Source organism: Balaenoptera ricei, chromosome 8 (assembly GCF_028023285.1).
Source record: "Balaenoptera ricei isolate mBalRic1 chromosome 8, mBalRic1.hap2, whole genome shotgun sequence".
Lineage (NCBI taxonomy): Eukaryota > Metazoa > Chordata > Mammalia > Artiodactyla > Balaenopteridae > Balaenoptera > Balaenoptera ricei.
The window spans coordinates 49,783,277-49,799,661 of record NC_082646.1 but is presented as its reverse complement, the minus strand read 5'-3'; the positions used below and the strand labels follow the sequence as shown (position 1 = coordinate 49,799,661).

Sequence of the window (16,385 nt, the reverse complement as noted above, 5' to 3'; positions counted from 1 at the left end):
AAAGAATACAAAGCAAAATCAGCAAGGAAAAAAGGTAGATGGGGTGAAGTCTGGGGAAAACCAGGCATGGGCTTCCAAGAGGCCCATCTCAGCTGAGTCATACACACAAGTTGTGACAACATGTGTGAAATGTTAACAACCATGGAAGCTCATTAGAGAGTCAGCGTCCAGGGGTTTTTATTGGAGACTGGTCATGTAGATACCCCCTGCCTGGCATGTACCCAAATTCCAGACTCCCAGAAGGAAAGTAGGTGCTCAGCATAAACTGCATTGTTTGCACAGTTTAGATATACAGTGAGCTACTGGTATCATATAGAGTGATGGGAACCCTTCTGCAATCCAAGTTCCCAGATACCAGTCAAGGACCAACCATGCAAGCAGGCGTTTCTAAGGACAAGCCGTCTCAGGCTCCCTATGTTAATTCCTTCCCGCACACACAAAGCAAAAACCCAAATATCTAATTAATAACTGCCCTCTGACCACTAAATTCTTAGAGCCCACTGACATATTGAAATTCTCATTAAAAAAAAAACAGATAGTGAATATAACTCAGTGCTTCAAAATATATTCATTCAGCACATTTGTACTGTGTCAGCCTGCTGGGCTCCAGGCAGTAAGGAAATAACAATAAGTCCCTGCCCTCTAAGAAATTTCAGACCAATAGGGACGATAAGATGAGTACACAAAGAGCATTAACACAAGGTGGTATGTGATGACGACCATAAAAGAGGTATAAGCCAAACACTAAACCAGTTAGAGAAGGGAGAGGAAACTTCCTGCTGTGATGAACCAGGAAGATTTTGGTAAGAATTACCACAGAGCTGCAGTTTTAGGAACAGGTAAGATCTGAGAGTAAGTGGCAGGGCAGGGAAGAGCTCAAGAAGGGGAATAAAAGTATCCTTCCAGGCACAGACAGGAAGCTATGTAAACAATGCACAGAGGCTGCTATAGGGAAAGGGGAATACGGTTTGAATGGAAGACTGGGTTCATAGAAGGGGATAGTGGAAGACATGAATCTAAAACACAGGTCTCAGATGTCAAACTAAGGAGACTGAGTTTTATGCAGTGGGTAATGGGGGAGTCTGTGTGTGAGTTTTTTTACTTTTCTAAACATGTTACTTTAGCATGAATGAGAGGAGTCACTATAATCGAAAGGACCAGGGCTTTTGCCTTAGATCTCACAAAAGCCGCAGAGAGCTAGAAGGTGCAAAGAGGTGAAATATAAATGTCCTTTGGGAACAACATTGAGAAGGAAGCAGTAACAATGCTCCTCAGGAGATGCAGGAATCAAACAAGACTCAAAGTTCTTAAGTCAACTGCGGGATTAGTGCATTCAACCAGAAGTGCCTGGAAGGGCAGCCAGGTTAAAGGTAAAAACTAATAGCAGGGCAGAACATTCAGTGGCTGTGTCTAGAACTCCGATGGAGATGAGGAACCAGTGCTCAGGAAGGAGGTGGCGACTAGAATGGCAAATGTGGAGGAAGCCAGCTTAGAGGCTCAGCTATAGCAGAGGAGAAGCCAAACACTACACACGGCAAGTCAAGAGCTATGCATTTCTTCTGCCTCAAGCAAACATAACTAGGCTCTTAAGCTTGACAGAGAGATAGCACTATAAACATAAGCATGCATGCACACACACACGTGCACACTACTGAGAAGTGCTCTGTGGCCAGAGTGCCTCGGTTCAGATCCTGACTCCACCATGTATTAGCTTTCTGATCTGAGACAAGTTACTTAACTTCTATGCCTCTGATTTCCCATCTATAAAATGGGCTCAATAATAGTACCTATCTTATAAAGTTGTGGTGAGGATTCAATGAGTTAAATCATGTAAAGAGCTTAATGCAAAGTCTGTCTGGCACATAGTGAGTGTTCAGTAATTGTTGGCCACTATTATTATACTGAGTCTCACTATAATGTCATGAGATAAAGCCAGGCAATCATTATCATCTCCATATTACTAATAAGGAAACTGAGACTCAGAGAGGAAATACTTGCCCAATTTTCACACAGTGCAGAATACAAGTTAGGATTTTATAGAGTCCAGTCTCCTTAATGAGATTTACAAAGCTCTCCATGTTCAGCCTACTCGCTACGTCTCTGGCCTCAGTTCCTGCCAACCTTGCCTTGAACGTGAAACTGTGCCCGCCACACTATTTCCTGCCCCTCTTAACTTTCTGATCCCTATTCATCCCTCAAGTCTCCTCTCAAGTGTCACCTCTTCCAAGAAGCCCTTGGCACTTGCTCCCTCTTCCCTCTCACCACCCCACCTCCCTCTATACTCACATCTGACTATTAACATCACACCATGTGTAATTATAGACGCCTGCTTTCCCCACTGGACTCTGAGCCTAAAACAATATCTGGCACACAGTAAACACTGAGTATTTATTGAATGAACTAACTCTTGTCTCTAAGTCTGATATCCTTCCCCCCAGAGCATGCTGCCCCTTTATCAACAAACGTTCGCTATTTATTAATAGTTTAAAAAGAGTAGCAACAAAATTTCACCAAAGATCAACCAGTCATACTATACTTAAACATCAAACTAAACTTAAACACGTGGTCATTGTACCTGTAGGCAGTGAAGCACACAAACACACCCTTCAAAGAGCTGACCATTCCCACCCACAGCTCATCTGTCTTGGTGCCTGTGGTCTCAAAGGAGAGAGACCAAACCCAAATCTATCAAAGGATTCCTCCTCCGCTTGATTAACCCACTGAGAAGGACCTGGGGGCTTGGCACGTGAGGAAGACAGGCTCAAAGGTCTCACATGCCAAAAGCCCAAGGTGAGGTGCCTCCAGGAGGTTAAAGGGTACATCTTGCTCCCTGTGTTCCACCTGTCAGCCTGAGACTAGCTTTCAGTTCCTGATGACTCAGAGAGTGAGATCATGGGGAAAGGTTACCAGAGAAGGGAAGAAGGGAGCACGTCCGCTCCATCCGCAGTTCCTCACACACCAAGCAAACACCTGTGCTCCATTCCACGAACATCTGTTCCCGGAAGCTTCTGACAGGTGGAGCCACATCTCCTCCACACCCTTGGCTCGGGCCACCACCCAGTTCATGTGGGAAGCAGGTGATCCTCTCCACAACTATGCAACTCTAGCAACCGAGGCTGATCTCCCCAGGGGCTCTTCCCTGAGGAACTCCAGGTATATGTCAGGTTTTCCCGTTGGTCTGGATAAAGCCGACAACACTCAGGGAAACAGAAACACAGGCCCAGAAACATACAAACACACACTTGTGTGTACTTGTGTCTGACGCTGATGGCTTGGGGAAAAGGGCCACTCAGCTTCTTGCGATTTGCCCACAGATGAGAGTTTTGTGGCCCACGCCTCCCTGCTCCTCCCCCACCAGGAAACTCAGAGACTGCTAACCACAGCAGTGCCTGCTGAGCACGAGAAATTCTGCAAAGCACGAACCAAATTCAGCACGTACTGGGTGTCAACAATTCCCAGAACTTCAATTCTGGAAATACGGGCCTTACACATTCTTTCTGGGTCCAAGCCTCAATCGTCTTGCCAGAAGCACACCTGGGTCCTTATTAAAAGTGGTAAATACGCTTAACTCCACGGCAGGCATAGTTATCATCTTGGAATTAATCTCCAATGTGGTCCAGTCCATAAATTAGTATATGGAGCCACCATTTTCCAACACATGTGTACCTTCCTCCAGAAGTCTTGAATTAAACAGCAGCACCATCTCTGCTCCTACAAGTACCTTTTACCCAAAGCTTTAAAATATCTTATCTGTTCCCACAAGTCCAAACAAGCGTGCCTTCGATCAACCTCAGATCCACCTTCCATATTTTGGACAGTGTTACTGTCCTAAAGTCTAGTTATTTCACACACAATATTGAGACACTTCCATCAGTTCCTTGCTGCCTTCAAGATAAGGGGCAAGTTTTTAGCCTGGTTTCACCTTTGGGCATCAGCCCCCCCACGTTAAATATATGACCATTAAATATACGCCCTCATTTAATGCTCTGAACAACCTGTGAGGCAGGTCTGATCATTCCCATTTTACACACACATTGAGGAAGTGATATGCTATGGCGATAGCTGCAGACTTGGGGGACAACCAAGGTCTCAGGATGCGCCCTTCAACATGTCCCAAGACGGCAGACCTAAAACAACCCTAGAATCCATTCTATAAAGAATCTGGTGGCGCAGTGGTTGAGAATCTGCCTGCCAGTGCAGGGGACACGGGTTCGAGCCCTGGTCTGGGAGGATCCCACATGCCGCGGAGCAACTGGGCCTGTGGGCCACAACTGCTGAGCCTGCGCGTCTGGAGCCTGTGTTCCACAACAAGAGAGGCCGCGATAGTGAGAGGCCCGCGCACCGCGATGAAGAGTGGCCCCCCCCCACTCGCCGCAACTGGAGAGAGCCCTCACACAGAAACAAAGACCCAACACAGCTAAAAATAAATAAATAAGTAAATAAAATTAAAAAAAAAAAAAAGTGTTACTCTTTAAAAAAAAAAAAAAAAGAATCAAAGAATTAAACTGAAAACCCAGACCCTTTATTTCTTTTTTTAAAATTCTTTTTCAAATTCTTTTCCCATTTAGGTTATTACAGAATACTGAGCAGAGTTCCCTGTGCTATACAGTAGGTCCTTGTTAGCCATTTTAAATATAGCAGTGTGTGCACGTCAATCCCAACTCCCAGTCTATCTGTCCCCCTCACCATTCCCCGCTGGCAACCATAAGTTCATTTTCTAAGTCTGTGAGCCAGACCCTTTATTTCTAAAACTCAAATGATTAGTCTAAAACCAGCAGTGGTGAAGATTCTGCCCTAAAGAATCTAACATGCCAGAGTTCAGTCTTCCTCCCAGCGCAGATGGCTGGCAGAGGGGGCGGAGTGGTTGAGGCACGGATCTGACAGGGCGCCTTGGCTTGGCCTGGGATCCAGCCCATGCCCTCAGCCGCAGAGCCCTGTGTTTTAATCAACTGACTCAGCCAGTGGCAGGAGAGACCAGGCGCCTGTGGCCGTGAGTAATGGCAGCACAAAACACATCTGTCTAATCAGAAGCTGATGGTGTCAGTTACACCAGGAGTTACAGTAAAACAATGTTCTACAAGGGAAAAAAGAACGTCTATTCACTCAGAAGTTAAGCAATGCCTTTCTTTCTCCCTCTAACTCACAATGCAAATTTGTGGAATTGTTTACTAGGTCCTATACCCCCCTCTCAAATATTTCTTGATGCATTTATAGAAAGAAGACTTATCTATGAATAACAAACCAAATCTGTTCTACTAGTTGCTGCAAAATATCTAGAAACTATGACATTAGGAAATGCTTTTATTTTGGCTTTCTTTAATCTCTATCATCATTTTGAGGGATAATGCATAGCAACGTGTTTTTGTAAGTGGTAAGTACTTCACATATGTAAAGTCACTGCAACCACCTGAGGATCATTACACCACATTTCAGCATAGACTTCATTTCAGAAGAGTGATTCATTCACTCTTCCGTTTGTTCATTTATTAATTCATTGAAAATACTTTACTAAGTTCCCATTGAGTGCCAGGCAATTGGATGCAGAATTAAACCAGAGATTCCAAGCCCTTAGAGCCTCAACCTTTTCCCAAATTGGCCTTTTCATCTCCAAGGTGTTCCAGCCACACCTGGCGCTCTCTCCTCTCTCCGGTCTCCTCTCTCCCTCCCTCGCCCTAGCCTACGGTTCTGAACCACTCTAGAGTGTGCTTCTCTCATGTTCTGCAAGGGTCCCAGCACAGGACCAATACCCAGTGGGCACTAAAGAAAAGTACTGTACTTAGTGATTTCAGAAGTGAGTACTTTGTGACACACACAGCCTTATTAACATAAATAACCTGCTTTCATTATACTTCTGTCAACCTACCTTCCCAAAAGTTGCCTCAAAGCAGTTCTCCCTCCTACAGTCTGAGGGTGTTCTAGATTAAGAGTAACAAATAGATGAGCAGAAACTACTCTCCCCTCAATGATCTATGGATCACGTGTTCTGCATGAGGGCAGTCAGCTGGGGAGACCCTTAGAAAATAATGAGGGGGCACTGAAAGCAACAGGAAGTGGGAACATTTTCTGACACCTGATTCATTTGGATTCTCTACCAAACTTTTATGTGGGCAAATGTGAATGGAAAATAACCCAGAATCATAGATTTTTACGACTGGAAAGAACTTCATCTGGTCCAACTCCCTCTATAGATTAAAAAAAAAAAAAAAAAACAAGGTTCCGGGAGAGGACATGACTAAACCCAGAGCTCACAGCCTATCCATGAGATAGGAGTGGAAGCCAAGCCACCTGCCTCCCATTACAGGGCCCATTCCTCTCGGCAGAGCTGCTCCGAGCTGGGTGAGTGCCCCCAGGGGTACATCATCACCTTTCCGGCTGCTCTCACTGCTTCCTCCCAGCATGCCTCTGCCTTGCTTTAGGCAGCTAGAGACAGCCCTCAGGAGCTCTGGGACTCCCTGTGCAAAGGAACAGCGCCCTTGAATGGCAAGCCTGTTTTTTATTCTGTGAAATGGGACTATTTTCTGTCCTTTTCTTCACTTCAGGATTGTGATGAAGATCAGTGACATGCCAGCTGTGTAGGAATCCTATATTCTTTGAAGAAAACAGAGTAGGGATCCAACAGAGCATCTGCATCATAATTAAGTCCTACTAACGTTAGGCCCAGGAGTTAGATTTCAGCATTTTTATAAAGACTGACAATGTTTTTGTTTTTTTCTACCTTTAAATTTTTTTTAAATTGCATACACACTGACATGCAATTCAAGTAACAAACAATAACACCTGCCACTTGGCCCTCCTAGTGACTTCGGTGGAGAAAAATCAAGTAGGTGTCATTATTTCCAAATTACGGAAGGAAAAACTGGTTCCCAGAAGCTACCCAAAGTCACACAGGTACTAAAATGCAATGTTGGAGCAAGGACCTTTTCTAAGGCTCTCTCCTCCTCACTGTGCTATTAGCTTTAGAATTTTCTGCTCACGTTTTGCACATCAACAACGCTGAAGAGCTACCTTTTTGTTACATCTGAGACATTTAAGATGCTTGAGTCACTTTAACAAGGAGCACAACTTGACCCCGTAATGTCAGCAGCAGCCCCACTGCGGGCACTTCTTTCTGCTGGAAACTAAATGACACAGGGGAACTCTAGGGGGTGAACTTTGGGGTTCACAAACAGGATTAACCTTTACGATGTCTTTAATTATTCATGATTTACTTTCAACATTCTTTCAAAAGCAACCTGAGATGGCTCTTAGCCCTGACAATAATACAGTCAAAAGTAAGGGTTGGGCTTCCCTGGTGGCGCAGTGGTTGAGAATCTGCCTGCCAATGCAGGGGACACGGGTTCAAGCTCTGGTCTGGGAAGATCCCACATGCCGCGGAGCAACTGGGCCCGTGAGCCACAACTACTGAGCCTGCGCGTCTGGAGCCTGTGCTCCGCAACAAGAAAGGCCGCGATAGCGAGAGGCCCGCGCACCGCAATGAAGAGTGTCCCCTGCTCTCCGCAACTAGAGAAAGCCCTCGCACAGAAACGAGGACCCAACACAGCCAAAAATAAATAAATAAATAAATAAATTTATGTTAAAAAAAGTAAGAGTTATATTCATTTGTTCTTTTTTTTTTTTTTTTTAACGTACAGATGCAGAGAAAAGATTTGGAAGGCTGTATCCCAAGTTTTACATTAGTTGTTTCTGAGTACAGATGTATTATTATTAATGCTAATCTGTATTTTATCTTTTTCTACAACAAATAAGTATAGTTTTGGTAATAAGAAAACAAACAATAATGATATCACTTACACGTGGAATCTTACAAAAGCTAAACTCATAGAAACAGAGAGTAAAACGATGATTGCCAAAGGCTGGGGAGTGGGGGAGATAGGGAGATCTTGGTCAAAGCATACAGATTTCCAGTTATAAAATGAATAAGTTCTTAAGATCTAATATACAGCATGGTGACTATAGTATGTATTACATACTTGAAAGTTGCTAAGAGACTAAATCTTAAACGTCCTCACTACAAGAAAAATAGTAGTGATATATACATGTATAAAATCATCATGTGTACACCCTAGACTTATGCAATGTCATTTATATCTTAATAAGTCTGTGGGGAGGGAAAACAATGATTGTTTTTATTTTTTAAATATGTTCTTCACTCTGAAAAATGGGAAAAGAGGTTATCACCACAGGAGGCTGGGAAGCTCTATCACTATGAACCAAGTGACTAGAAAATGCAAACAATACTTAAAGCTCCCAGACCAGAACCTTTGCCCTGTTTCTCCATTTGGGTACTCTCAGCCCCGCAAGAATATAAAGCAATATGCCAGGACACCAATTTTACACAAATATTTTGGGGAAGAAAACCATATATAAATATTTATCAGAAAAACAGACATACGGAATCAAATGAAAAAAACCTGCATAAATCCTTAAAACAATTTTCGTGCTCGCTGGGGCCAATCTGAACTATAACCCAACCCCCAGGAGCACTTGTCAGGCTTCTTTTGCTATTAGAGACTCTTCTAATGGAGAAGTTTGGGAAGCCCTAAGGCAAATAGTACCATCTTATTTCCCCCCTTTTTTGAGAGAGCAGAAACCTGATTAAAACTAAGTCACTTTTCCTTTTAACTTTTTAAAAAAGTCAAATTTGCCTTCATCTACTACCTTTAAAAACTCCTTTATAAAACAGGTGGCAGCCAACACATTAGCAGGGAAATCTGTAAGCCCACAGGGGCACAGTTCGCCCTACCTTCCTTGCCCAAGGGGGAGAACTACCTGGCCTGGCATCCTGGGTTCTGAGGATGGTGAGGGCCCGGGCTGCCCCAGGGGCCGCCTCGCATTTCTTCAGGACAGCAGACCACTCTGCACAAGGTGCTAATTCATTCATTCCACAAATGTTTATTGAGCGAAGCCTGAGAAAGGCCTCTTAGGGGACAGTGGGATCATTCACAAGCCAACGGTCAGGTCTAACGGATCAGCTGTGGACAATCAATCTTTCATGAGACCTCAAACCACCTCCAGGATAAAGCAAACAGGGCCCTCATCCAGCCCACTCACCAGCAGCTGGGTGGGGTCAGGCAGGCGTTCTGGAACGGGACTGCTGCTTGAGAGAGGCTAAGGCATCACTGATGCCCACCAGAATGACTGAAACGCCTGCATCATAAATGACCTAACACCTCTGGAGTGCTTTGAATGGAGTCTGTCACCTCGTGAGAACTCAATAACAATCATTTTTGCTGTCACTGTTCCAACTTGCCCTTACTCAAGGAGCACCAAAAAAGGGAAAAGAACACAGATTTTAAAATCAGAGGGATTGGATTTGAATCCCAGCTCTGCCACTTACTAGCTATGTGACTAAGGGAAGCCATCTTTCTGAGCCTCAGTTCCTCATTTGTAAAATGGGGTAAATATCAGTATACCAGCCCTCACGTGGCTTTGTGAGAACTAAGGACGTGTTCCATGCAAAGAAGAGTATCTGGCCCATAAGTGCCCGCCAAAAGGTCAATATTGCCACTGCCCTTCCCCCCTCCTCCGCTGCTCTTGATGGGCCCTGGAATCTAATTTCACCTGGATACCACACTAAGGGCTGAGGGAAAGAGAAGGGAGAGAATTGCTGGAGACCTTCCACAGAAACCCACCAAAGTCCTCTGCTGCTTTCAAGCACCCTCCTCTGTTTGGCTGCTCCATCCTACTGACAGTTGGCTGCATAGCTGAGAATGGCTGCCAAGAAGGGGACGGGAAGCCGAACAACAGTTGGAATCCATCCCACCTTCCAGTGTTTGTCTGTCTGTCTGTCTGAAACCCCATGGGGCTTCCTCTGCACATCCTTGCATGGTAGAGGCTGACAGTGTGATTCATAGTCTGTTCTTATCTAGGTTTCCATCTCAACCCAGAGCCCAAAGCCCTGGAGGCTGCTGGTCACAAACCAGCACTCAATGAAAATGAGGACTTTTCATTCAGGCAGGAAGTGGAGCCCCTCAAAGTCAAAGGGGATTTATAAAGGGAGGAGGGAGGAAAAGGAAGAGGGAGGAGGATGGCTGCAGAGAGAGAGGCCCACTTCCTACATGCTGGGAGAGCCCTCTGTCCTAGCTGCTGAAGCAGTTGGTTTTCTACTTTGAAAGATAATAAATCTCATTCCTGTAATTTATAACTCACCACGGGACAAGGTCTGAGTGTAGGAGGAGAACTCCAAAACAAATCTGCTTATTTTCCAGGTAGAAATCATCAGCACCCAACTCCCCCTTCCCGACCCCACACCTGTAGATAGGTCCTAACGCCCTACCTTACTCCACCTGAGCAATCCAGGGACAGTTGCTCTGTAGTCAGGGCCACCCAGCAGCCAGCCCCAAGCCCAGGCTCAGTCCTCGAAAGCCCCAGGAAACGCGACAGCCCACGGAACCGCCGCCTACCCAAGCACCTCGGCTCCCTGGAGACCGCCCCCTGGGCAGCGGAGCCGGCTCTTTCGTGAGTGGGAAACTGAGAAAGGGCGCTTGCCGGGTGCCAAAACGAAGTTCACGTTTTAGAACTCAGAAGACCAGAAAAGCATCATCATTCAACACCAACTCCCTCATTTAACGGAGGAGGAAACACAGACCCAGAGAGGGAAAGAAAGTTGCCCGAGGTAACACAGCGAGTGGGCATATTAGTCGAGGCCAGAGCCGGGCGCGCTGCCGGGCAGGGACAGCCTCTCGCCGCCTCCCTCGTGCTCTTGGCCGCAGACCCCGGCCGGTTGGAGCAAACCCCGCAACCCCGAGCGCGGTGCGGCGCGTTACCTTCCTCCGGACTGGGCGCTGCGAGCTTCCTCTCCCACGGCGGGGTGCTGGCGGCTCTGCCCGGCTCGCTCGCCCTGCGGTCCAGGTGCCGCCCGGCCGCTGTCGGCGATGGGAGGCGCGTGCGGGCTCCCCGTCGGGCGGCGTGCGGGCGCGCAGGGGCCACTCCCGGACGCACGGGCCAATAGCTCTGCGCCCGCGCCCGGCCCGCCCCCGCGCCCCGCCCCGGCCCGGCCCGGCCTCCGCTGCCTTGGACTCCAGCCCTCTCTCGGGTTCTTCTCCCACCCCTCCCCGCCCCCCTCCTGTTTCTTCTCTCCCCCTTTGCTCCCCATCTTGGCTTCCTTCTCAACAACTTTTACCCCGAAACAACTTTTTCACTGTGCAGATAAAGAATGCAACACATTTTTTGACCACTCTGCTTTAGGGGTCCTTGGAGCCCGAGAGCGTGGAGCGCCAGGAGACCTTCCACTCAGAGAGCGGGGTCCGCCCCGGCGCAGTGGAAAGGAGCGCACAGTGGTACGGAACAAGGTGCTTTCACCACTCCGGACGTCAGCTTCCTCACGAGTAAAACAAACAAAAATATTTCACAGGTTGTTGAGAGGATTAAATGAGCTGATGATTTTAAAATGTCTAATACAATAGTACCTGGATAAGCGGTGAGGGTGATGTGTACGGCCTGAGCCACCCAATGGATGCGCAGTGAGGACTGGTACACTGCTGGAAGGTGCTGGCTGGTGGAGAGGCAGGCACGCCTATAAATACAGTACTGTATCGGGGCCAGTTGAAAAAAAAGTTACCGATGCTGGAGCCAGACCAGGCAAATTTCCGAAATTGGTGAACTTTAAGGCCTTCTGCTTCCTCATCATCTCCCCAGTTACTGTTGAACATCCAGTTGAGTGTAGCCCAGGTCTGCCTTGGGTCCTTCAAAGATCTTCCTTCTCCCGAACTTACAAGTGCTGATACCCAAGTGTCTTCGTTTAGCGCTGGGTGCAGGACTGCTAATCGACCTAGGAATCCTTGCAGCGGGTTAATGGACGTATTTTGGCTCTCACCCAAGCTTTGAGAGCCTAGTGTGTCCCCCGTGCTGAGTGAGCACTCCGGATGCAAAAGAGGATTAAGCCTTTGAAGAGACAAATTTGTAAACGATTTCAATTTAGGGTAATAACTGCTATAATAGGTGTACAAAGTGTTATAGAGTCGCATACACTGGGGAGAGGAGAGCAGTAAAAGCTTGAATACAAGTGCGACCAAGATAAGTCTTGAAGGAGCGCTATAACTTAGGTCAGGTGGACGCAAAGAGGACATGAAGATGCCTGTCATATGCCTGGCTATTGCACAGAGTGAGTGACAGGGGGGCAGAGATGAAGCTAAGGAGGAAGGCAGACAGATGCAGGAGGAGTAGCTGTGCCTCTCTTGCTGAGGGAAGCAGGCTGTCATCATCCTGTCGGTGATGACTGCTGGTGAATGATTTTAAGCAAAGGAGTGGCATGACCTCATTTGCTTTTGGTGCCTCAATTTCAGTGTCGATTGCACCTGCCTTGTTTATCTCCTTCCTGCTCCTCTCCAGCCTGGAGGGCAGGCACTGGGTCTTGCCCTGCCCGCCCCCCGCCTTGATGGTTGCCTTGCATCACCTGGTACAGGGCTTTGAGGGAAACTGATACTCGCTACTCCCAGCGTCACTCCTCTCCAGCAAACAAACAGCAACTCCCAACTGCAAAGGAGGGTCTAAGGCTTCTCACTTCAAGTTCTGGGGCAGGCAAGTGGGGGAGAAATTTTGAGGTAGGGTCTTGTCAGCGACCCTCAACTCATCCGAAGTGGCCATATCGCTCAGAGGTTAAAAGCTAGAGCTCTGACATCAAATGGCCAAGGTTCAAATACTGTCCCCACCACTTTCTAAGAGGACCTGAGCTCAGTTGCATAACCTCTCTGTGCCTCAGTTTGTTCATCTGTTAAAGAGATGATAATCATGCCCCTCTCTAAGGCTACTGTGAAGGTTAAAATGAGAAAGTGCCTGTGTTTAGCAGAGTGTCTTGCACATAGAGAGTGCTGAATAAATCTTAGTTAACATGATCCTAGCAAGTCAGGAGCGGCTTGTTCCTCTTAACCTACAGATTGCCGCCCTTCAAAATGGTTTGCCTACAAGTGACACATAAATTTCACAGAATTCTCTGTTGATATTGAAGAGAAAGACAAGTGGGTAGGGATAATGCAGTGCAGTGGTTATATGTGCGTGTCCTAACTCCACTGGACTCCATCACTAAACTAGCTAGGTGACTTTGGAAAAGTTACATAACCTCTTTAAGCCTCTGTTCCTCTGCAATTAAACAGAAATAGTAATATTACCTGTCTTGTGTAAGGGAGATGCTGTAATATGCATAGCACACTGCCTGGCCCAAGGTAAGATCTCAATAAATGTTAGCTAATAGTATGATAATGGTTAGAAGAGAGTTCTTATACTTTGGGGAAAGGGAAAAGTAATCTAACAGTAATGAATTGGAAGGGGAAGTGTAATCCCTCCCCCCAAAACTAAACTCAAACGTAAAGGTTGGTGCTGGATCTGTGAAAACTGACTGGGACACAAGCAGAAGTTAGCTTAGAAACAAGCAGGTGGAACTTGGGCCTGGAGAGTTTTCCAGCTGCGCGTGGGTTATTTAAATTTGGAACCTCCGTTTGAACAAAGATTAAATTCTTGCAACTCTATGGAACTGAAATAAAATGAAGTGTTGTTTGCAGAGGTGTGTATGACTGCCCTCTGAACTGGCCTCCTGGGATGGTGGAATGCCAAAGGCTCTTGCTTTCAGATGAGAACCTGGGATTTAAACCCTAACACCACCCAGCTGTTACTTTGTAGAGTCACAGGCACATTGCCAAGTTGTTTAGTTTTATCAGCCAGTTATCGGGTAAATATTTGTGGGATAGGCTAGGTGTGGGTCCTGCAGGCTCAGGACATCCTCACCTCTATTTCTGACCCAAGGAATCCTTCTCAGGCATCAGGACCAGGGACAAATCTCACAAGATTCTGCCCTCCTAGTTGAATGAATCAATCCTTTGAACATCTCCAACCCGCATGATGTATTACTTAAGCCTTTTTTCTTTTTTTTTAAAGAATTTATTTATTATTTATTTATTTATTTATTGGCTGCATTGGGTCTTCGTTGCTGCGTGCGGGCTTTCTCTAGATGTGGCGAGCAGGGGCTACCCTTCATTGCGGTGCGCAGGCTTCTCATTGCGGTGGCTTCTCTTGCTGTGGAGCACAGGCTCTATGCACGCAGAATTCAGTAGTTGTGGCTCCTGGGCTCAGTAGTTGTGGCTCACAGGCTTAGTTGCTCCACGGCATGTGGGATCTTCCTGGACAAGGGCTCGAACCCGTGTCCCCTGCATTGGCAGGCAGATTCTTAACCACTGTGCCACCAGGGAAGCCCCTTAAGCCTTTTCTTGGCATTGATTTCATTGTGTCTTTATAGTTAGTTGTCACAGGATATGCCACTCCCCACCAGTTTTTAATCTCTCCCAATTCAAGGACCCCTTTTTTCTCTTTGTGTTTCTTCTCATGACCTCCACCCTTCCCCCAACCCCATCTCTACCCCAAATGACTGTATACCATAGGCACTCAATTAATGCTTGTTACATTGCATCTCATAGTAGACACGTTACAGAGAGCAGCACTGTTGCCACCATGGAAAAGTAAAAGAAATTAAACAAAACCCAAATCTTCTAGTGAAGACATGAGTTTGTCTTTAAGCTCTGTGGATTTATAACCTCTTACCCACCAAAAATGGAGGATATTGCAAAATGCTGTACAATTACATCTAGTGTGATAATGTGGTTATGTGACTTGTAGCAAGCAGTAGGTATCAAATGTACAGCATTTAGCATATAATTCAGTCATAGTACTGGGTCGCCACAGCAGGAATTTAGTTTTCTAAATAATTTGCAAATGCTGAATATCTTTTTAACTTTTGGAAGTATAAAACTTTGGCCTTGAATCAAATTGTGTTAGCAATCTCTCCACAGTCTTTAATAATGCCTTGCATTTCTACAGGGCTTTGTATTTTCAAAGCTCTTTCACTCTGATTATCTTGTTTGATCTTCACATCAACCCTATGATGTAGGAAGGGCAGCTATTAGTATCTGCATTTTACAGATGAAGATAGGAGGGACTTGAGAGGATCAGGTCCCAAGCTCAGGCCAAATGGCTCACTAGTGACACAGCCAAGGTTGGAACCCAAGGATCTGCAAACCATAGAGATTTCTGATATTCATGAACATTTTGATTATTTATGACATTTATGAGCAACGGTCTTTTGCAGACGTCCTAATTTATATTCATGTGCATATATTTTCATACAGAGTTCCTTTTAAAAAGTAAAGAAAAACCTTCATGGTGATCATCTCCCTCAGATATGTATGTGTAATAGTCATAATTTGTTACTTCAGTGCCTTTCATCTGCACACATCAACATGCATTCCAACATTAATTATTCTTTAAAAACATTTCTAGGTTTACTCTATCCGTAAGAACAAATTTTCTTACTTTAATGTTTAAAGAAATAACATGTTACTTCAAAAAATAAAGACCTCCAGGGACTTCACTGGTGGTACAGTGGTTAAGAATCCACCTACCAATGCAGGGGACAGGAGTTTGATCCCTGGTCCAGGAAGATCCTATATGCTGTGGAGCAACTAAGCCCACGCACCACAACTACTAAGCCTGCACTCTAGAGCTCGCGAGCCACAACTACTGAAGCCCATGCGCCTAGAGTCTCTGCTCCGCAATAAGAGAAGCCACCCAATGAGAAGACTGTGCACCACAACGAAGAGTAGCCCCCGCTCGCCGCAACTAGAGAAAACCTGCGTGCAGCAACGGAGACCTAACACAGCCAAAAATAAATAAATAAATTTATTTTTAAAATAAAATAAAATAAAATAATAAAGATCTCCATTTATATGAAATACCTAGAATAGTCAAACACAAAAAGACAGAAAGTATGATAGTGTTTACCAGGGACTGGGGAAGGGGGAAATAGGAAGTTATTGGATACAGAGTTTCGCTGTGGGATGTTGAAAAAGTTCTGGAGATGAATGATGGTGATGGTTGCAGAACAGTGTGAATGCACTTAATGCCATAGAACTGTACAGTTACAAATGGTTAAAATGGTAGATTTGTTACCGAACACAAGTTTGTGTGCCCAACACACAGTGAGGCCAAACAAACCGTAAAGTCGGAGTTTGGAGCAGAGAAAGGATTATTGCAGGGCTCGTGCCCAAAAACCCCCCGAACTCCCTGAAGCATTTCAGCAAAGCATTTTTAAAGGCCAGGTGAGAGAGAGTCATCCCAAAGGGTATGTGATCCACTCCTGCACAATTCTCTGGTTGATGGTGATCAATCCTTAGTCACCAGCAGGTCTGGGGGCTACGTGCTCATGATCGTCAAGTAGTTCATTTCTTCCACTTGGTGGTGGTTTTTAGCAAATGAAAAACTCAGGAAATATGCATGAGATACTATTATCTGGGTAGTCAGAGAGGAACTACAGCAGAGGATATGGGGGAGGGGTCTGTCCTGGGAAGGCCCCGTAGTGTCCTGCTCCGTTACAGATTTTATGTTATGTACATTTTACCACA

The 16,385-nt window shown here is 45.8% G+C and overlaps 1 protein-coding gene across 17 annotated transcripts in view; it reads right to left on the bottom strand.

The window, feature by feature from the left end:
* The window catches only part of SYTL2 (synaptotagmin like 2), a 101,127-nt gene extending 90,231 nt beyond the window's left edge, over positions 1-10,896 (bottom strand). For 4 of the 17 annotated variants that reach the window (XM_059930643.1, XM_059930645.1, XM_059930647.1 and 1 more), the window contains exon 1: positions 10,767-10,895. The gene's annotated coding sequence lies outside the window, so the exon portion shown is untranslated. Of the gene's footprint in view, positions 1-10,766 lie in introns of all 17 variants that reach the window. The other 13 variants (XM_059930648.1, XM_059930662.1, XM_059930650.1 and 10 more) reach the window with 5 other exon arrangements.
* Positions 10,897-16,385: the final 5,489 nt, after the last annotated feature.